We start from the raw sequence: 23,107 nt of genomic DNA, 5'->3' as shown, positions 1-23,107 counted from the left end.
AGGAAGAGGGACTGTGGTGAATGAAGCCATGTGGCCCTTTTGGAGAGGGCAGCTTCCCATGCGTATCGCATTAGTCAGTTACATGGTAGGGCTCAGTGATGTCCAGTCTTATTATCTAAGAGAAGCAAGGAGTCCAGATTTAATTATGTAAAATATTGTATTTAAGTGGTCACTAATTTACATTTTAAAAATCATACACATCGAATTCATCGAATTATATGAATAAAATATTTTTAAACTACATATTTTAAAAAAACAGTTATATGTGCTAAAGAAAACATGTCAGTGGACCTGAGCTTTGTTTCGTTTTGTTTTAATTTAGTTTTTGTTTTTGTTTTTGACCTTTTTTTGTTTTTTTTTGTTTGTTTGTTTTGTTTTTTTTGACCTGAGCTTTGGACTGCCTTTTTGAGACAGGGTCCCTAGGCTGGAGTGCAGTGGTATGATCTCAGCTTACTGAAACCTCTGCCTCCCAGGCTCAAGCGATCCTCTTGGCCTCCTGAGTAGCTGGGACTACAGGCATGTGCCACCATGCCCATGGTGTATTTTTGTATTTTTGGTAGAGATGGCATCTCACTATGCTGCCCTGGCTAATCTTGAATTCCCGGGCTCAAATGATCCTCCCACCTCAGCATCCCAAAGTGCTAGGATTACAGGCATGAGCCACCATGCCTAGCCCATATGTTTCTAATACTTGAAGAGGGCATTTGAAGGCCCCAGTGGCGTACAGTACAGTCTCAGTGCTAGTTCATCCCCAGAGAGGGAGCGCAAGAGCTCCAAAATAGTGGGATGTGTTAGGTGCAGTGGAACTGCTGCAGACTGAAAACTTAAGAACTTAAAAGGACTGGGATGAAGTAAGGGCCAAGGAAGGTTAGATAGTATGAACTTACAGTGTCACTTGAGCCAGAAACTCTCAAGTAGGTAATGTTTTCCTCCACTCAAGAGGTTTTGTGAAGCCAGGACACAAGGATTGGAGGTAAGGGGGTCTGAAGTGCAATAGAGCAAGGCACAGTGGTGCCTAGGAAATATTTCTGAAGAGGTCAGCCTTGTTCAGGCTAGGACAGGGAAACAGATGAGAGCAGAAAGGGCAGAGTGAGCTGCAAGGATTAAGGGAGGGACAAGACCTTTGACCCTGTGCCCTCTGAAACCCAGGGGGTCATGTACACAGGGAAGTTAAGTATTGGAGAATTCTGGAGGTTGTAATCAGAGTAATTTCGGAGCTTAGAATCTTGGATGTAAAGGAATTCTGAGGATGACTCTGAGGGCCAAGGGGTGCCTCAGTAGTTGTGGGTGAGCTACAAGTGTTCCATACATCTTAGAGAAGTGAGAAAGTAGAGGAGATGGCAATGTGAAGTATCTGGAGCTAGTGCTATGCTGGGGTCACCAAAGTCCATAGCAAGAAACTGGGTGCTAACAGACAGTGAAGCCTGGCTGGTTAACAAATAAAAGAAGTAATTGGAAGTAAATGGCACAGCTACTTGTTTGGTGTCTCCATGAACCTTTAAGGTGTGGAGTTTGCTGACCACAGCTGCCCATCAGTTGATGCTTAGCTTCAGGCATTACTTGATGGCAGTGAGTAGCCACCGAGAGGCCTAGCCAGTGCCCTAAACAGTACCAGCCTGGGGGACTTCAAGCAGAGTCCTGGGAAGGACTGCTCAGTCTTAAAACACTGAAGTTACAGTACACCCATGAAACTCAGGCAGGCTACCACCCAGTCCGTTTTTAATTTGTGAGAAAAAGGGTGTTTAAGAACAGCTAGTAATTGACCTTTTCCCAGTTTTTACTTATGTATTTATGGAGTAAGGTAAGAATGAAAAAAAAAATGTAATTAAAGTAGAAGTGGCCTATTACAGTACTGACTTCAGAGGATTCAAGTTGACCAGGTACTGTTTTACTACCTTTTCAGTTAGAAGAGCCTGGTACCTGGTTTCATGAATTTTTCTGTGCGTGTGCGTGTGTGTGTGTGAGATAGGGTTTGGCTCTGTCACCAGGCTGGAGTGCAGTGGTGTGATCTCAGCTCACTGCAGCCTTGCCCTCCCAGGCTCAAGTGATCCTCCCACCTCAGCCTCCTGAGTAGCTGGGACTATAGGCATGTGCCACCATGCTGGGCTTTTATTTATTTATTTATTTATCTATTTATTTTTATTTTTTATAGAGATGGGGTTTCCTCGTGTTGCCCAGGTAGGTTTCATGAATTCTTGAACAATTGATTTGTTCATGAAGGAAAGAATTCATAGATGTAATACTGGGTAGTGACATGGAGTTTTTGTTTTGATTTTACCAGGAAGAAGGTTGGTGGCCTTTTTTGCACTTCCCAGAATATTTTTTACTCACTATGGTTGTGAAAATCATCTTCTTAAGAAACAGTGGTTTGTTCAGTCTCTTCTTATGGCTAACATTTTGGGGTTATACCAGAATGTTGAAATAAGGGATACTGGTATTGCTTATGCTGGGGTCAGAAGTAATTGCCTGTAGTTTCCTCTTTCTTGTCCATTTCCCAGCCAGTATTGTAGGATTGTAATTAAATCAAGGACCACATTTTGATCTGTGTTGGCTTTTTATGAAATTGATGTAATCATAGAAGATTAGCAGTCTTGAGTTTCAAGAACAAAATTGTAGGGGGGAAATCCTTACAGTAATTAATTAAAAAACTTTTTTAAAAATCAGTTTTTTGTTGTTGTGTTTTTTGTTTGTTGTTGTTGTTGTTTGTTTTTTGAGACAGGGTCTCACTGTGTCGCCCAGGCTGGAGTGCAGTGGCATGATCTCGGCTCACTGAAACCTCTGCCTTTTGGGTTCAAGTGATTCTCCCACCTCAGACTCCTGGTTAGTTGGGAGTTCAGGCTTGCGCCACCACGCCCAGCTAATTTTTGTATTTTTTGGTAGAGACAGGGTTTCACCATGTTGGCCGGGCTGGTCTTGAACTCCTGACCTCAAGTGATCTGCCTGCCTTGGCCTCCCAAAGTGGTAGGATTACAGGCATGAGCCACTGCACCTGGCCAAAAATCAGTTTTTCATATGGAAACAACATAAAGGAGTTTTTTTGGCTTAAAGAAACTGAATTTAGCCAGGCGTGGTGGCATGTGCCCATAGTCCTAGCTACTTAGGAGGCTGAGGCATTAAGATTGCTTGAGTCCAGTAGTTCCAAGTCTGTAGTGCGCCATGATTGTACCCCTGCACTCCAGCCTGGGTAACAGAGCAAGATCTTGTCTCTTAAAGAACAAAAAAAACACAAAAAACCTTTTTTTAGAAAGATTCCTAACTTAGAAAGGTTTTGTTCAGTCTTAGTGCTGATAGAATTAGTAATTTTATAATTACTAATAAATTATTTGATAATTTGATAAATAAGAGCTGTAGGAATAAATCCACGTCTGAAAGTATGAAAGTTATTTGTGATTATGGCATCTTTTGATTGAAATTACCTACCTACCAGTCTTCTGGGATCTTTATCCATTCTTGAATCAACACTTTTTTTTTTTAACTTTTTAAATGGTTTTATTTTATGTGCAAATAATGAACAGATGTTGTACCCATAAATTCTACTTTCCAAAAACAGGAGCTTTTTAAAGGAAAACTACATAATAACTTTTAAAAGGCACTGGGATTCCTCTGCTTCTAGATCATTGCCAGACTAGAAAAATAAAGTTTGTTCTACCAGGAATAACTAGTTAGAACTGAGTATTCTCCAAAGTGGAAATTCCAGAGTGTAGCGACAGTCCATGCAAAGATTATTCAGTTCTAATTCCCAACATCCACGACTGCCTATCAGAATGGTTAAACCAGGTCAAAACAGTCCAGTATAATTAAGCTTCATCAAACAGTGCCATTATGCTCTTCCAAGATGCAAATAAACCAAAACAGGAAATACTAAAATCAAAATAATATTTGACACTGCCATACAAATTGTTAGTTCCTTGTTGTATCCCCCTTTCCATAACATTAATAAAGGGAATATTTGGCTGCAAATAATATTTTATTTTATATATCACTAGCCATGATTTTTTGCCATTACTTATTATACAAATGCCACCTAGTGCCATTATCCAATTGGCATAACCATTTTACATCCACAATTCACTTCTATAGTTATAAGTAGAATTTTCGTGATTTACATATCTATCAGTGAAGATTTAACACTGAGATGCAATCTAACATCCGTAATATCTGATGTTTTGTAGATGGCAGTGTAGGAAAGATATATTTTAATCACTTTTCATTTAAGTGACCTTATGTAAAAAATAATTTAGCAGTTCCAAGTCTCCAAAGGGCATTTTCAAATGTACATAAAAGAAATGGTTACAAAGATTTTTAAGAAGCATCTTCCATGTCCACATTCTCTTGTAACTGTTGTACTGTTTTCTCTTCCAACTGCTTCCCTTTGCCTGCAAGAGGAACTCAGATAAGATGGATGTTTTGCTTGACCTGTTTGATATCCTGAACTTTCTGTAGCTCTTATTTTTCTTCAATCTGTTCATTATAAATTTAGCTTGGCGTTTCTGTTTGATCTCTTCAACTGTCTTCATTGCTTCAATAGTTTTATTCCATAGCTCTCACTGGTATTTGATGGTTTCATTTCTACGTTTTTCATATTCAAATGAATTATCCAGTGTAAGCTCTTTGCCACCTGCTTTCCGGAATGCTTTGGTCCACCTAACTTTGCAAGGATTGTGCTTCTTTTTAAAGTTTTTATGACATTTAGATTTACAAAATCTGAACAGCTTTCAGTCGTTGCGGATGAACATCATGCCGTGGCCAGGGTAGATGGGCCCAAACAGAAATAACACTTCACAATACACATGTTAAACCTGCATGGGTCACCACCAACCAAATGCCAAGCTTGAGAAGAATCAGCATATTTAATTCACAATATGTTTCATTCTTGACCCTGGTATTTTTTAAATTAAGAAATGTTCTTAATTTTTTAAATTAAGAAAATGTTACTTTGTTATAATAGGTAGGTTAATGAAGGTTGATGTATCTCTATTAGGTAATGAATTTGCCTGCAATAATAGAACCTATACAAAATAAGGGTTTTCTTTCATTTAAAAAGTCAAAAGATAAGCAGCAGTCCAAGGGTGAGTAATGATTACAAACTGTACCCTTATGGTCACAAAATGACCACTGCAGCTCCAGCCATCAGGTCTCTCAAGAAGGAAGGATGGAAGAAGAGGTAACAGTTTTCCAGAAAACCCTAGCAGGTTTCTGCTTACCTCTAATTGGCTAGAACTATATCATGTGACCACTAGTAGTAAAGCAAGCTATGAAATATTCAGTTTTACCTAGGCACATCGCTACCCTAAACAAAATATGGATTACATTATTTTCCATGTGTTTTAAAAATTATAATTCCTAAAAAGTGAGCATATAGCAAGCATTCATTTAACTCATTTGTGAGGGAACCAGCTGGATTGGAAAACTGGTTCAAGGAGCATTGGAGGAAATGAGTACAGGTGCTGAAAAAACAGTGTTAGAATAAGATTGCTAGATTTGGGTACAAAACTGGTGAATGTCCTTGTGAGGATGTAGGAATAACTGACACAGTTTCTCCTGCTTATGTGGACTCTAACATGCTTCTAACACAAGATGTGTGGGAGTTTTCCTCTTAACCTCTATTTTGCCAGAACTTGTGAAAGAACAACCATGCCCCCATTAGCTCCTTAGGAATTCTGACATAGGGTTTAAAAACAGTTGCAGTTAACTTGCTTAGGAATCATCCCTGCTTAGTGCAACTGTAGTTGCAGCCCTGGTCCTGTGACCACTGTATCAGATGGGGATGAGGGGCGGGGGCAGTGGGAATCGAGGTGATACTGGAAAGAAAGAAAAAATTATAGTTATTATACCAGTATACCACTCAGATATACCAGTTCTCCAAGCTTGTACCCTAATTCCATCAACCTTACTTTCCTAACTTTAGCCTCTGTTAGGACTTTATGAACCAGTTTTGGTTTTACAGTACTAGGTAGGGGAAGTGTTTCCCTACCAGACATAACATCCATTTCCATAAAACATTCAAGTAAAGGAGATACAACTTTTTAACTTAAAGCGTGTTTATTACCATTCCAGTTTATATAATCCTGTCAACCCTTACCTTTTCATATTCTCCCAATCTAGTAGCCCTAGTCGGGGCTTTCTTCGCCAGTGGATCATAGGACTCCTATATCAAGGAGTTTCAGGGATTTATCTTCACCACCCCCGAAGGTTTTACCCACTTGTGTACAGAGGCTCTGAGTCCCCAGCCAGAGGGTAAGCAAAGGGACACTTGTGCTTTATCAATTTTGCCTTGATTAATCTCCCTAGGCAATTTCAGGTCAGATTTGTCGTTGTAATCTTTGCCTTCTGACTTTAAATTTCTCCAATGTGGGGCAAATTGAGGGACCAAGAGGGGATCCCTTAGACATACCTTATTTTTCAGTAGTGTTGTATTAAAATCTTTTAGTCTCATTAATTTCATTTTATTCATGCCATATCTTAATAACCACCCTGCTGAGAGGAGTCCTGTGACTCTCCACCTTCTTTTCCTTTTTTGTATCACCCCTATCAATGATTTTTTACTCACCTTGTTAATGATCCCTTAAAAATTTTCCTGGAAGGAGTCTTTTGACTCTCCTCCCTGCCTTTTGCCATTCTTTTGTTAATTAATGTTTTTATTAGTGTCTGTAAGACCTAATGAAGCTGAGGAAGGAAACATGATATGGCTTCCTGAATTTTGTGGTTTTGCAGCAGTAAGGTTATGTGAGGGCTTCCACCCTAAAGGACACCCTTAAGCACAGCACTTACCAGTTTCCTAAGAAAAACATCTTAAGCAATTCTAAAAAGACCTGAGAAGCAGGCATATTTGCTGAACGAGTGTCCCAGTCATTTTAAAGCCAGTCTCATATGGCATGCACATCAGTTGCTTTGTCTGGGATGTTCCACTTGGCATTTATAGAGGGAGTTGGGTAGTCCCCCTTCTCAGGGGAGCCTTTTATCTAGTCCACCAGCCTGGCTGTTTGCTCAGGAATAACCACCTTTGTCTGGATCATGTATAGACATGTGATTGTTCCATTGTGAGCCATGCATTCTGCATCCACCAAAACTTTTTCTTCATTTTGCAGCATTATACAGAAGCTTATGCATGCAGCCGTCATAGGTTTATTGCCTCATGTCCACAGCAAGTCAATATGCACAGACACTGGGTTGCAGTAGAGAAAGATGTTTATTTGTAGGGCCACTAAATGACGAGACATGAGGAAACCTCAAATCTGACTCCCTAAGGGATTTGGGGGGTTAGGTTGTTTAAAGGTTTTGAAGTGGGCCAAAGTGTAGATATCATTCATTGGTTAGAGTGCAGGGTGAAGTCATGGGACAGGTTGAAGAAGAAGCTGTATTCTCATGCTGATTCTGTTCCTCTCTGGGGGTCTTCAAGCTGGTTAGCATCAGCTGTTCTGCTGGAATTTGACATCTGAAAAACATCCTAAGCAATTCTTAAAAGCCTTATGATTCTAAGATCAGAAATTTTATCTACAGGAGAATAGGGATGCAAATTTTCGGTGTCTACTGCTACATGGCTTTCAGTTACAAGGAAGTAGGTCTAAGTTCAGCTTCATTAATACTTAATTATAACTATCTTTCTGCCCAGAATTCTTGTTAACCCTGTGAGGACAGCTTCATATACCCTAAATTCAGAATCTGTCTTAGTAATGGCTTTTCAGGAAGTTGATACCAATGTAACTGCCCAACGGGTTCACCTTGTCCTCCGCCTAGACAAAGCTGATTTATCAAGATGGGAATTGCAATGGAGAAGGAGTAATTCACACAGAGCTGGCTGTGTGGGAGACTGGAGTTCTATTATTACTCAAATCAATTTCCCCATATTCGGGGATCAGAGTTTTAAAGATAATTTGGCAGGTAGGGGCTTGGGAAGTGGGGAGTGCTGATTGGTCAAGTTGGAGATGGAATCACTGGGGGTTGAAGTGAGATGTTCTTGTTGTCTTCTGTTCCTGGGTGGGATGGCAGAGCTGGCTGAGTCAGATTATGGGACTGGGTGGTGTCAGCTGATCCATTGACTGCAGGGTCTGCAAAATATCTCAACTACTGATCTTAGTACTGTTATCCCCAGGAGCAATTTGGGGAGGTTCAAACTCTTGGAGCCAAAAGCTGCATGACCCCTAAACCATCATTTCTAATCTTGTAGCTAATTTGTTAGTCCTGCAAAGGCAGACTGGTCCCCAGACAAGAAGGGAGTCTTTTCAGGAAAGGGCTGTTATCAGTTTTGTTTCGGAGTCAAACCATAAACTGAATTCCTTGCCAAGGTTAGTTCCAGCCTACTTCCAGGACTGAGCAAGGACAGCTGAAAGGTTAGAAGCAAGATGGAGTCAGTCAAGTCTGATCTCTTTCACTGTCATAATTTCCTCAGTTACAGTTTTTGCAAAGGTGGTTTCAGTCCTTCCCTTTGGGTTTAACAGCACCTTATTCTTAAGGTGTGGGCTATGAAGTTGGGAAAGGGCCGTCAGTCACTCTGGCTGCTTTCTCCTAACTGGGCGTAGTGGGGGAAGGTGTTGACCACAAAGTGAGAGGAGTGGAACTGCTTTGCAGCTGTCTGAGTGTACTCAACGCAAGCCAGGCTGAGGTTCCAAGGCTTCATGACAAAGGTGTTAGTATTCTCATCTACGGTTTTAGTACAGCATTTAAGTGGACATTTAAATACTGAGTTCTAGGATAAGGAGTGCAAATTCCAGTTAAGCATTAGTTTGGGGCATTGTGGCTCACCAAAATCTAAATTGCAGAGGAAAAAAAATAAAATAAAAACTCAAAAACAACAACAGGCATACTATAGTTTTTGAAACACATTTCTCTCCTAGTCCTTATTTTTATTAAAAACAAATCATGATAGGACTGATTTGTTTGCAAAATAAACTTTATTATACTTGGCCTGATTTCTTCCATAGAGCACAGCAAGAATAATTATTTCTCACATAGGCTTTGTAAATTGGCTTTGATGGAATTCAGTTCCATAAGGAACTTCAGTTAAGACTTTTTTAAAGCCAAGCCCAGCCATGGGTTTATACCCTCAGATAGCTATGAGTTGGGTAAATTCCTCTCCTCTTGAGGTCCCAAGATAACTTGGGGCTCCTGGGCCTGTCAGAAAGTGACATTCTTTACTTACCACAGGTCAGGAACCCTGTACAGGTACTGTGTAGACAAGGTGTGAGGTCACTTTTCCCAAGGGGCTTTTATTGGTTGGCTCTATAAGTCAAGTTTGATTCCTTAAAGGAAAGCACGCCATTCCAGTCAAAGCCTTGGTAAAATAACCAGTTTCTCCAATTGTGTCCTGTTAGAAAAGAAAACATCCTTATTGCAGTTATGTAAATAACTATATCACCATAAGTTAAAAATACAAATAGTTTCCAAATTCTGGAGAAACCAGGTGGAAACAAATATGCTTCAAATTTTGTTTACGAGAATGTACTTTACTGAGTTGTTAAAAGCTGTAAATAGTGCAAAAGAAAGTTTTCTTTCTTTTTTTTTTTTTTTTTTTTTGAGACAGAGTCTCACTCTGTTGCCCAGGCTTGAGTGCAGTGGTGTGATCTCGGCTCACTACAACCTCTGCCCCCTGGGTTCAAGCAATTCTGCCTCCCTAGTAGCTGGAATTACAGGTGTGCGCTACCATGCCTGGCTAATTTTTGAACCTTTAGTAGAGATGGGGTTTTTGCCATGTTGGCCAGGCTGGTCTCGAACTCCTGGCCTCAAGTGATCCACCCGCCTCAGCCTCCCAAAGTGCTGGGATTACAGGTGTGAGCCACCACATTTGGCTTTGAAAAAACGAAAAGGATCAGCAACATTTTAAGCAAAAAAAGTAAAGAAAAAGATTACTTCAGTTTTCTGTTCGGTCCATTCAGTTAACTCCTGTTCTGCTTGATATTCATGAACATTTTAGCTATCCCTGGGAGTCCTGAAAGTTTTTTTTATTCTAATGCCACAATCTCCAGTGTTATTAGAAACTTGCATTCAGGAGCACCTGTCAAAGTTCTATAGCTAATTATAAAACCATCTTCTAAGGAGGATCAAAACAAGACAGTTGTCTGTGGATGAAAAAACACTTTAGGGCAGCCACAGTCAAAGACACAATTGACAAGAAAATTTGTTACCTCTGTGGCACACAATAATTTAACATAACAATTATAATATTATTGATAACATATAGTGAGGCATATTAGAATTATAGGAATCTCATACAATTTTGTAACACATACTAATAACCTATTTATATGAATGTAACCGAAAGAGAATTAAATACCATTTTATATTTGACAGTGTTTCCTTTGTTGAAAACACTGGATATCAGACGGGCACAGTGGCTCACACCTATAATCCCAGCACTTTGAGAGGTCGAGGTGGGCAGATCACTTGAGGCCAGGAGTTCGAGACCAGGCTGGCCAACATGGTGAAACCCCGTCTCTACCAAAAAATACAAAAATTAGCTGGGTGTAGTGGCGTACACCTAAAATCCCAGCCACTTGGGAAGCTGAGGCATGAGACTTGCTTGAACTCATGAGGCAGAGGTTGCAGTGAGCCAAGATTGTGCCACTGCACTCCAGCCTGGGCAACAGAGCAAGACCTTGTCTCAAAAAAGCAACACTGGATATTCACAAAGTAGAATCCCAGGTCATCATAAGTCATTCATTTAACCAAAATGATAACCCACAAATTTTGAAACAGGAAAAACCTTTACTCTGGTAGAAAGGAGACTCAGCTTTCCAAACAACAAGATCCAGTGAAGATAGCATGATGCCAACTGAATTTGTCTTTTATCTCAACACCACCCCCTCTGCCACCTTTTTTGTAGTTTACTTAAAAGGCAAACGAAAACCTTTCGTTATCTTTTAATATTACATAAAAATTCTTTTCAAAAGAGAAAACCAAATTTAATGTTTGCATTAGTGCATCTTTAAAATGCTAAAGCTAGGTGGTTTTTTTTTTTTTGAGACGGAGTCTTGCTCTGGCACCCAGGCTGGAGTGCAGTGGCGTGATCTCAGCTCACTGCAACCTCCGCCTACTGGGTTCAAGCAACTCTTTTGTCTCAGCCTCCTGAGTAGCCGGCACTACAGGCACCCACCACTACACCCGGCTAATTTTTAGTAGAGACGCTATTTCACCATATTGGTCAGGCTAGTCTCAAACTCCTAACCTCAGGTGATCCGCCTGCCTCGGCTTCCCAAAGTGCTGGAATTACAGGTGTGAGCCACCACGCCCAGCCTAAATTTAGTTTAATAGCATTTTACAAATCTATTCAGTTTTAGTTAGTTTGACCATAAGATGAGATTCTTAGAAACCTTTTATAACCCTTTACAATATTTTTTTTGTTAAAGAGCAGAACAATGTTTTAGGAAAACTCTGTTGCACTTTTATTCCAGTGTTCAATTTATGGAAAAACAGAATAATACCTCTTTAACTTTAGCCAATATGTTTGCACACATTAATTTTTTATAAACCTTTCACAACTTGTTTAAACTTTTAGATTTTTTCCTTCCTCACTTAACACAATCCTTTAACCCTCTAAACTTAGGTAAGAAATTCATATTCCCATGCCTTCTTAAAATCTTTTACCAAAAGTACATTCTGCTTTCCTTACACACTTTGTGTGTAGAACTGTTTCTTCAGTAGTCTCAAATACATGTTACACTGTTAACTCTTAGCAACTTTTACTTTCAGTGAAAAACCTGGTTAGTAAGCAATTGTAATTATGTACCAGGTGTGGAGCCTAGAACAGACACCAGTCAGAAGTGCAGATAAGGTCTGACTTTCCAGCATAGCCAGGGGACTTGGCTGACTCCACATGTCCCCAGGCCTTACCTAGCTGTAAAGCAGGCAGGTTGTGAAGTCATAGTGGCAGTTTATGAAATATTTAGGGGACCTAATAATCTTTAAATTGTATAACATTTCTTGCATTAAATTTCCTTTCATGAATCCTTTCATGACTTAGACCATCTATGACATGCTTGGACTTTCTGACTTGTCCTAACCACCCCTCTCTTTAAACAACCAGTCTTTTTACTTTAGGACAAGAATTTACCATACAAGATTCTTTTGTATAAAATATTTTCTTTATGGGGGCTAATTTCACATGTCCCCAGACCTTACCTAGAATGTAATGGCTCCAAAGAAGGTATATTGAAGAATTTTCAAAAGTTAAAGAAGCAGTTTATGACCTTAGAGCATTTAGCAAACCTAATATTTGACCTAATTTAGATGAAATGTCTAAATTTGGAAGATATTTTTATTTACCAGTAATCATTAAAACTGTTTATTACCAAAAGATTACTAAAGTTATATGAACTAAACTAGCTCATTAGTTTTAGTTTTTCTGACAAAATACCTGTTTTAAGTGCTTATTTTTCTTTAAGCTAGTTAATTAGAGCTCTTTTATATAAACATCACACACAACACATACACAGACAGAATATCCAGTAGTAACATTTTTCATTTGCCAGTTTCTTAAGTTGGATTACTGGCTTCAGGGCAGAGCCCTTCACGAAACAAGGCTAGGAAAGCATGCAGTTACTAGGGCCTAAAAAGCAGACACAGCTGGAAAGCAAAGACATTCTCAAAATTAAGGGTCCCATTTTTATATTGCATCCTGGATTTTCAAAGGGAAATGCTGTTGGAGAAAACGGTGCAATGCTTTTACCATGCATTTAGTTGCTTGGCAACCCAAACCCAGTCAGCCCATTTTATTTTGTTTTTGTTTCTCTTCTGGGGGGATGGAATCTTGCCCTGTCACCCAGGCTAGATTGCAGTGGTGTGACCTTGGCTCATTGCAACCTCCACCTCCTGGCAATCAGCCCATTTTGTAATTAGCCCATCCCCCATGGGAGTCTCATCTCTCAGTAGAGTGTGGGGATTTTTCCTCCTTACCGTCCAGGTGGCCAAGAGCATGCTTCTTTGATTAAAGCGTGCAGTGAGCCAAGTATCCCTCTGTAACTGTTATTAGCCATCCCTTAAAGTACATTTTGTACCTAATTTTTGCACACCAAGGCTAAAAGCTCTCCCATAATGCAGAGTAATTTCTGATAACCCCAAAACTTGGAAAAAAAAAAGAACGTCAGGTAACATAATGTAAAGCTGAACAGAGCCTTAGATTTTGAGAGCGATCTGTCCACTTTCAACTCCTGGTGTTCCATGAGGAAAACAGGTTTTTTTTCCCCCAAAGTGGAAGCTGTTAGAAATTATCTTAAGTTCTCTCATGTGGGCATCAGGAGGGCAAAGTAGAGAAATAATTCAGTTGACTGAGAAGAAAAACAAAAACTTTTTCGCAAAAACAACCAGTATCCAAGAAGAAAAAAAAAAAAAAAAACCCAAGGCCTTTTAAAATAATATAGCTTGGATATCCATTTTTAATTAAGTTGATTTTAACCATAGAGCTCTTTTTAAATTTTTTTTAAAAATCTCTTATTATCAGACTCTAGCCAGGACAGTCAATATTTCTGGCTTTTGAACTTTGCCACAGGTAACTTCCCATGTGAAATTAATAAGTTTTAGCTAAGGTTACAACTTAACCATGGACCCATAAGGTGTTTCAAAGAGATGGTAAGCAGCAGCTTTTTACAAGATTTAGAATCTTCCCAAGGGCAGTTTGGAGAAAGAAAAATTCAAGATAGGAAATCGGAAGCTAGCCATTGGGGTGGGGGTGGGACCCTCAAAAAGTGGGAAAGTAACAAACCTCAGAAAGGAATCATTTCCGAAGCCAAGAATTCAACCTGGGCTGCCACTGTCAAACGACAAAAAGCCTTGTCTACTGAGTTACAACATTCAGCATGTTCTATTGCTCTTCCCAGAAGGTGCTTAGAGGAGCCAATTTCAGGCTTGCAAAGGCTTTTAATTGCTCAAGATAATTTTTGACTTTTGTCAGCAGTTCCTTCAGAGATCCCCACCATATACAGAAACACACAAAGACAAGACAGACAGAAGAGCTTCCAAATCAAGATCCCTAACCAATAATTCCAGAGTACCCCTTCCAAACTATCCTCCTATTCTCTGCCTGAGAAATCTCCCCTAAATCTTCTGGATAGAGGAGAAGTCTTCCTAACTAAGACTCTTCCTACTAATTAAGGAGAGCCAACTGAGACCCCAAAGGAGCCGAACCAAGACAGACACTCCGTGGTGGAGCTGCAGACACATACCACACCATGGGGCTATGGAACCATTTGGGAGAAGGAAGGAGCTGTGGCAGCGCCTAGGATACTCACTGAGCCAGACACCCCATAATCGGGCTACAGACAGACACCCTGTGATAGGGCAACAGTTACTGGACATCTGCCCAGGATTGTTTCTCCATTGCAATTAAATTCATGCACATTGGGTTGGCAGTGCCCTGTCGGTAGAGACAGTGTCAGAGTTAGCCACCAATCCAAGAGAACTAGGCAGCCGCTTGGGCTGGCCTCTGGATCCATTGCCAGAGGGGTGCTACCAAACCACAGGCAGGTAGCCACAAGAGCAATCCTGGACAAGCCTCCAAATTTGTAACCAACCAACAGGTTCACCTTGCCCTCTGCCTAGACAGAGCCAATTTATCAAGACAGGGGAACTGCAGTAGAGAAAGAGTAATTCACACACAGCTGACTGTGTGGGAGACTGGAGTTTTATTATTTCTCAAATCCCTCTCCCCCAGCATTCAGGGATCAGTTTTTAAAGATAATTTGGCAGGTAGGGGCTTGGGAAGTGGGGAGTGCTGATTGGTCAGGTTGGAGATGGAATCATGGGGGTCAAAGTGAGGTTTTCTTGCTGTCTTCTGTTCCTGGGTGGGATGGCAGAATTGGTTGAGCCAGAATATGGATCTGGGTGGTGTCAGCTGATCCATTGAGTGCAGAGTCTGCAAAATATCTCAACCACTGATTTTAGGTTTTACAATAGTGATGTTATCCCCAGGAGCAATTTGGGGAGGTTCAGACTCTTGGAGCCAGAAGCTATATGACTCCTAAACCATCATTTCTAATCTTGTAGCTAATTTGTTAGTCCTTCAAAGGCAGACTGGTCCCCAGGCAAGAAGGGGGTCTTTCCGAGAAAGGGCTGTTATCAGTTTTGTTTCAGAGTCAAACCGTAAACTGAATTCCTTCCCAAGGTTATTTCGACCTACACCCAGGAATGAACAAGAACAGCCCAAAGGTTAGACACAAGATGGAGTCAATTAGGTCTGATCTCTTTCACTGTCATAATTTCCTCAGTTATAATTTTTGCAAAGGTGGTTTCACCAGTCTACAAAGTGAATTCCTTTGGCAGGTTCTATACCCTTGTAGGGATCTAGGGAAAAGTTGCCCAGGTTGTTTTGTGATTATGACTGATGGGCTATAAATCGATTTTCTCACAACTCACTCCATGGGTTTTATTAATTAGCTAAGCAGCTCAGAGAACTCTGGGGAAGACACTTACTGGTTAATTGTAAAGGCTGTTACAAAGGTTACAGATGAAGCGATGCATAGGGCAAGGTATGAGGGAAAGGGCTTAGAGCTTCCATACCCTCTCCAGGAACAACACCCTCCAGGATAGGTATTAGCTATCCTGAAACTCTCCAAAGCCAGTCCATTTGGGTTTTTATGGAAGCCTCATTACATAGGCGTGATTGATTAAATCATTGGCACTGATGATCAAACTAACCTTCAGCCCCTCTCCCCTCCCGAGAGGTTGGAAGTAGGGCAGAAATCTCAACCCTGTCATCCTACTTTGGTCTCTGCTGACCAACCCCATCCTGAAGCTACTACCTATGGATGCCAGTCATAGTTGAACTCGTTAGCATATAAAAAGACTATCACTTTCAAATTCTAAAAATTTTAAAAGTTGTATGCCAGGAAATATATATTTCACAGTATTACAGTCTTACAAGATAATGAAACCATGATCTTCGGGATTGTCTTTTATGCCAGACAGAAATCATCTGTATCTATACTGGACAAAAATCTACAAGTTATAATGTAATTTCACAGATTCTGGATGTTATTTAAATATGTCAAGCAAAAAAATACATTGTCCTAGGATGTACATTGGCAAACTTTTTCTCTAAAGAGCCAAATGATAAATATTGTAGACTTTGTGGACCACAAAGTCTTTGTTTTATATTCCTTTTTGTTTTGGTTTTTACAGCCCTTTAAAAATGTAAAAACTATTTTTACCTCAGGGGTTGTATATACAAAATAGTCCAAGGGCTGGATTTGCACAAACCAGTATGGTAGCCACTACCCCATGTGGCTGTCTAAATTGCTTCAGTGAAATTAAGTGTTAGTGGTCACATGTAACTAGTGGCCACCAATTTGGATAGTACAGCTATAGGACATTTCCATCATTGCAGAAGTTCTTTTGGACAGTGCTGCCCTAAAGTATTAAGTAATCCTTGATTGGGCCTGCTAGAGAATAGTGTGATATTGAGGCTGGGCACAGTGACTCACAGCTGTAATCCCAACACATTGGGAGGTCGAGGCAGGTGGATCACTTGAGGTCAGGAGTTCGAGACCAGCCTGGCCAATATGGTGAAACCCCGTCTCTACTAAAAATACAAAAATTAGCCAGGCATGGTGGTGGGCGCCTGTAATCCCAACTACTTGGGAGGCTGAGGCAGGAGAATCACTTGAACCTGAGAGGCGAAGGTTGCCATGAGCTGAGATCCTGCCATTGCACCCCAGCCTGGGCGACAAGAATGATACTTCATCTCCAAAAAAAAAAAAAAAAGAAAACAGTATGACATTGAAAGAACATGCTGCCATTTTTTTCACCTTATTTTCAGGATTTTTGTAATTTTTGTTCATTGCTTCCCCTTCTATATAACATCTGGAGATTATTCTTGATATCACACCCACACAGTAGCGTCTTTGTATTTGGGTGATGGTAAGATGTATTAGTAGCTAGTGAGGGTAGAGAATTATCCTCAGGAAATTTCATAAGAAATCTTATATTGCATTTTAAATAGCCAGGTGAGATTTTTGCTTATTTTTTGTTTTTATCTGTTCTTATTGGATCTTCTAAAGCTAGGAAACCAACCTCAAAAAAAAAAAAATCAAGAAAATTATCTCTACATATTTCACCTGTAGTGTCTGTACATCTAGATGAATTCCTCTCTCTTCAGAATTCCGAAAATCTGCTAAAATTTCTGGCTTTCCAGGAATTGACCTTAATACAGAACAGAAGGCTGAGATCCTGCACCATAGGATAGGCACCAGGCCGGTTTCCTGAGCACGAGTTCAACACATGAACTACAGTTCTTGTTCTTTAATAGTGGCCATTCTATACCTTATTAAATAAAATTCTTATGTAATTCCAGATATGGCCTGGGTTGCACAATCAGTTTGTCTGATTCTCTTCTGGTAAAAAGGGGGCCAAATTATTAATGATCTTATGCAAGCAGCTGCATATCATGAAAAGTGAAGAGAGCCAGTGAAAGTATTTTTAATTCCTGAATTTTGAGTGTCAAGGAAAACATAACATTTTGAAAGTGTTTTCTTTCCATTTGTAAAAGCATAGCTTGCTAAGTGGAAGGTTAAAAATTAATGAAAAGGGGCTTCTTCCTATACCTGAGAGAAAATAGAACATTGTAAAAAATCAACTATATTTCATATAACTAGAGTTAGATTTCTTTCATTAATTCATTCAGTCATTACATTGTGTTCCACTAGATCTTGGATTGTCTGCTTCACAAAGGGTCCCAGAAATCTCGACTTGAGTCCTTTGGTGTAGTCTAGCCTGTTGCTTAAGGGATGTTGCTTATACTCCAAAGTTTGTGTCCATGAGTCAGTTTCTTGAAGTATCAGTAGTCAGGAGTGTCTGGCATAGTCTCTTCTGCAAGACTCTCGGACTGTCATCCTTTGTTGTAGACCCACTTTCTATGCTGTAGTCAGTAGCAGAGGTATAGCACAAGGAAGAGAGGAAAGAAGAAACCACTTGTTAATGACAAGACTGGATAACCATGGTCAGTTTATACAGTAACCAACAAAATCAGGATGGAGGAGAGTTAAAATCTATTGAGGTACAGTACATAACTGTTTCTTAAGATTGGAGCAGTGTTTATTTGAAAGCGAAGAACATATTGTGGGCATTGACAAGGCGCTAAGGCCTTCCATTCTATCTTGTAAAGTGTGTAGTCTCTTAAAAAAAAAAAAAGTTAAAAGTTTTTATCTGTACAAAAGTATCCAGAGAAGACCATGCTTCCTCTTTGATTTGACAGAAACTAATCATGTTGAGCTATTTAAGAAACACAGAATACTCCAAAGAAATCAGTTTTAACATCCTTCTTGTTATAAGGTGATAAAAACAAATCTTTGTGATTTCCCAGGGACCTTTAGGAACCTCCAGAGATAGTTTAGATGTAAAAAACAGAGTTGCATACTACTTAGCAATAGAAAAGGATAAATTACTGGCTGATACATGTAACGATGTGGATTAATCTCAAAACTGTTATGCTGCATGGAAGAGCCTTACTAAAAGAGTATATATACTGTTGTAATTCTGCTCTTGTTACGTTATAGACAAGGGTAAACTAATCGTGTAGTTATGGTGAAAAAAAAATCAGAGTAATTAGGAGAAAACAACTGGAAAAAGACATTAAACACAGACTGGGTATTAGATTAAGAAAGTGTTTTGCTGGGTGCAGTAATGACATTGTGGTTATATTAAAAAGAGCATGTGTATGTATGTGGTAAAATTATATACTCGGTAGTTAAGCATGGTGGTGTGCACCTGTGGTGCCAGCTACTTGGAAGGCTGAGATGTGAAGATGGTTTGAGGCCAGCATTCTGAGGCTGCAGTGTACTGTGTTCACACCTATGAATGCACACCACCTGGACAACATAGACCCATCTCTAAACAAAAGTGAAAAATTCTGTGTCTGTCTTACTTGGAAATTAATCACATGTTCTAAAGAGTAACCATTAATTAATATCAGTCTAGCCAAAGTCTTGAAGTTAATTAATGATCTTGGAAGTTATGCTTATACTGACAACTGAGCAACATCCAACTTCTGGTATCAAAAAGTTTGGCCGGGCGCAGTGGCTCACACCCATAATCCCAGCACTTTGGGAGGCCGAGGCGGGCGGATCACTTGAGATCAGGAGTTCGAGACCAGCCTGGCCAACGTGATGAAACCTCATCTCTACTAAAAATACAAAAATTAGCTGGGCATGGTGGTGTCTGCCTGTAGTCCCAGCTACTCTGGAGGCTGAGGCAGGATAATTGCTTGAACCCAGGAGTTGGAGGTTGCAGTGAGCCAAGATCATGCCACTGCACGCCAGCTTGGGCAACAGGGTGAGACTTTGTCTCAAAAAAAAAAGCCAGGCATGATGGCACATGCCTGTAATCCCAGCTACTTGGGAGGATGGGGCTGGAGAATCACTTGAACCCAGGAGGTGGAAGTTGCAGTGAGCCGAGATCGCACCACTGCACTCCGGTCTGGGCAACAGAGTGAGACTCCATCTCAAAAAAAAAAAAAAAAAAAGTTCGTTACTATTATAATTTTATTTAGTTGAACATATAATTTTATATAATCATTTATTTTTTTTTTTTAAATAGAGATAGGGTCTCACCATGTTGCCCAGGCTGGTCTTGAGCTCCTGGGCTTAAGCAATCCTCCTGCCTTAGCCTCCCAAATTGCTGGGATTACAGATGTGAGCCACCACACTGGGCCAAATTTTACATTTTTCATAATCATAAATATATATGAGTAATATTAGCTTACCTAATCAGTAAGCTAGTAAAGCATGGGAAGTTTAATCTCTGTGAGAAAAACATTTAAAAAAAAAATGTGTAGGCCGAGTGACGTGACTCACGCCTGTAATCCTAGCACTTTGGGAGGCCAAGTGGGTGGATCATATGAGGTCAGGAGTTCAAGACCAGCCTGACCAACATGGTGAAACCCCATCTCTACTAAAAGTACAAAAAAATTAGCCAGGCATGGTGGCAGGTGCCTGTAATCTCAGCTACTTGGGAGGCTGAGGCAGGAGAATCACTTTAACCCAGGAGGCAGAGGTTGCAGTGAGCCAAAATCACGCCACTTCACTCCAGCCTAAGTGACAAAGCGAGACTCTGTCTCAAAGAAAAAAGTATAGATTTATTATATTCTACACTGGTAAAATCAGGGAAAGGACATCTATTTTTAAATTAGTATTAAAGTAATAAAATAATACTGATTTACGTGAGAATTATTTTGATTACACAAATTTGGATTCTTAACAGTGTTTTTGACCTATTGGTTTTTTTGAGTTTTGGAATTTTTCTATTTGTTGTTATTTTTTAAGAGATGGTAATCTCGCAGTGTGTTATTAGCTGGACTCAGAACTCCTGGGCTCAAATGATCCTCCTGCTTCACCCTCCCAAGTCGCTGGGAATACAGGCATGTATCACTACACCCAGCCTGGGTTTGTTTTTTTTGTCCTTAAAAGGCTAACATGTTTAAAGTATTACATGTTTAGTTTCATTGTGTTGGAGGAATTCTAGAAATACAGAGTTAAGGAAGTTCTTGTAATTATCTGTCAACCAACTAGGGTAGAGATTGTTTGAGAAACTTTATAATCTAATGTATTAATAGCCCTGGAGATATTTCTCATTCATACCATGAAAAATGAGGCTTTTCTTATAGTCACAAGTGCACAAGAACTTTTAGCTTCAACAGTCTGAATCACAGGTAAAAATAATTGAGAAACACATAACTGGTCCAGATTTCAAAAAGACAGTTCTTTCATTGGTCCCGAAACGTGATCTTGCACTAACAACAACACAGAAAAGACTAAAACCAGATTTTCTTGAGGTGTCTCATCTGACAGAAAATAGATCCCTATTGTCTACCGGACAGATCACCATATGGTCAGACCATAAAATCAGATTCCTAGCCAAGATCAGTTATCAGCCATGCATAGACCAGATTCATGTATACAGAGGGTGCAGTTGAAACTGGCCTAGTGATTTGTATCCACTGGTCTCTGGGCCAGTGTGGACAGGGACATGTGGCTAAGAATCATCAAACAAAAACACATTATCAGAAGAAAAGGAGACAACAGAGAAACAGCAGAAGTAACATTCTCTGGCTGCTTGGTATCCTCTTGGTACTCTGGGAGCCAAAATGAGACATGCTTGGGTTTAAGGAGCTGATGAAGTGCCCTTCTGGGGCCACTCAGTTTAGTAGCTCAAGCAGATGAGAGTCCCTTTGGGCATCTGAGTGGGTACTACTCTACTGCCAAAGTGTAAAAATTTTTTTGAAGTTGTGTAAGCATGACTTTCAGACAGGTAACTCATAAATGAGGGACCAGCAGGAATGTAGAAATGGTTCAGAGAGCACTTGAAGTTTTCAAATTTATTTATTTTTTAAATTGACAGATAAAATTGTATTTATTATGTATCCATGATGTTTTGAAGTACATAACAATGTGGAATGGTTAAAGCTAGCTAATTAACATGCCTCACATAGATGTGATTTTTGTGGTGAGGACACATATCTATTCTGTTAGTATTTTTCATGACCACAATATATTGTCATTAACTATAGTCACCATGCTGTACAATAGTTGTCTTGAATTTATTCCTCCTATCTAACTGTAATCTTGTGTCCTTTGACCAACATCTCCAGAATCCCTTCCCCAAACTGTGCCAGCCTTGGATAACCACCATTCTTCTCTCTGTTTGTAGGAGACCAACTTTTTTAGATTCCACATACATCATTTGTCTTTCCATGCCTGGCTTATTTCACTTAACCTCATGTTTTCGGGTTTATCTATGATGTTGCAAATACCAGGATTTCCTTTTTTTGTTTTTTATGGCTGATAAGCATTCCATTGTTTATATTTACCATATTTTGGTATTTGCAAAAGGGTCCTGGAATCAATCCCCTGCGGACACCAAGGGATGACTATATATAACATTTTCTCTTTTATTATTTTATTTATTTATTTATTTATTTATTGAGACAGGGCCTCACTCTGTCGCCCAGGCTAGAGTGCGGTGATGTGGTCATAGTTAACTGCAGCCTCAAATTACTGGGCTCAAGCAGTTCCCCCACCTCAGCTTCCTGAGTAGATGGGACCACAGGCGAGTTTACCATCATGCCCACCTACTTTTTAAATTGGTTATAGAGATGAGGTCTCCCTATGTTGCTCAGCCTGTTCTCAAACTCCTGAGCTCAAACTCCTGGCCTCCCCAAGTGCTAGGATTACAGGCATGAGCCACTGCACTCAGCCAGTAATTTTTTTCATGTACAATAGTCCCCCTTATCTGCTGGGGATACGTTCCAAGACCCCCAGTAGATACCTAAAACCTTGGATGGTACCGAGTCCTATATATACAACGTTTTTTTCCTATACGTAGATACCGATGGTAAAGATTAAATTATACATTAGGCACAATAAAGGATTAATGACAATTACTAATAATAGAAAAATTATAACAGTATACTCTAATAAAAGTTAGTTTCTTATTAAGTGGAGAACTTTCATCTTTGCATTTAAAGGAAGCAATTTATTGCTTCTCTTTGGCGTGTCCAAATTGCCAATGTTACTACTCTTGTATTTTGGGATCGTTATTAAGTAAAATAAGGGCTACTTGAAGATGGCCACCTAGATACTGCTACAGTCGATCTGATAACCAAGGCAGCTACTGTCTTTTGGGCAGGTAGTATATACAGCATGGATATACCAGACAGAGGAATGATTCCAATACTGGATAGCGTAAGATTTCACTGCACTGCTCAGAGGGCACAATTTAAAATTTTTATGTATTGCTTATTTCTGGAGTTTTCTATTTAATATTTTCATAACATGCTTGACCAAGGGTAACTGAAACCACACATAAGGGGGGACTCACTACTGTACCTGTTGGCCATTTGTATATCTTCTTTTGATAAATGTGTCTATTCAAATCTTTTGCTCATTTTTTAATTGGATTGTTGTCTTGCTGTTGTTGTTTTGAGTTCCTTTTATATTTTTGGATATTAACCTCTTATGTGTATAGTTTGCAAATATTTTCTCTCATTCTGTAGGTAATCTGTGTTGATTGGCTTCTTGCTTGTCCAGAGGTTTTTATTTGATGTAATTCTGTTAGTCTATTTTTGTTTTTGTAGCCTCTGCTTTTGTGGTTGTAATTTAAAAAATCATTGTCCAGACCAATGTCGTGA

The 23,107-nt window shown here is 39.7% G+C and overlaps 1 protein-coding gene and 1 pseudogene across 3 annotated transcripts in view; one reads left to right on the top strand and one right to left on the bottom strand.

Moving 5' to 3' along the window:
- Positions 1–23,107, top strand: part of N4BP1 (NEDD4 binding protein 1) — a 71,510-nt gene that overhangs the window by 5,272 nt on the left and 43,131 nt on the right. The gene's annotated exons all lie outside the window — the stretch shown is intronic.
- LOC109023720 (probable ribosome biogenesis protein RLP24) lies at positions 4,237–4,792 on the bottom strand (annotated as a pseudogene).

This window comes from Gorilla gorilla, chromosome 18, assembly GCF_029281585.2.
Source record: "Gorilla gorilla gorilla isolate KB3781 chromosome 18, NHGRI_mGorGor1-v2.1_pri, whole genome shotgun sequence".
Lineage (NCBI taxonomy): Eukaryota > Metazoa > Chordata > Mammalia > Primates > Hominidae > Gorilla > Gorilla gorilla.
The sequence above is the reverse complement of the archived record's forward strand: the minus strand, read 5'-3'. Positions and strand labels throughout refer to the sequence as shown.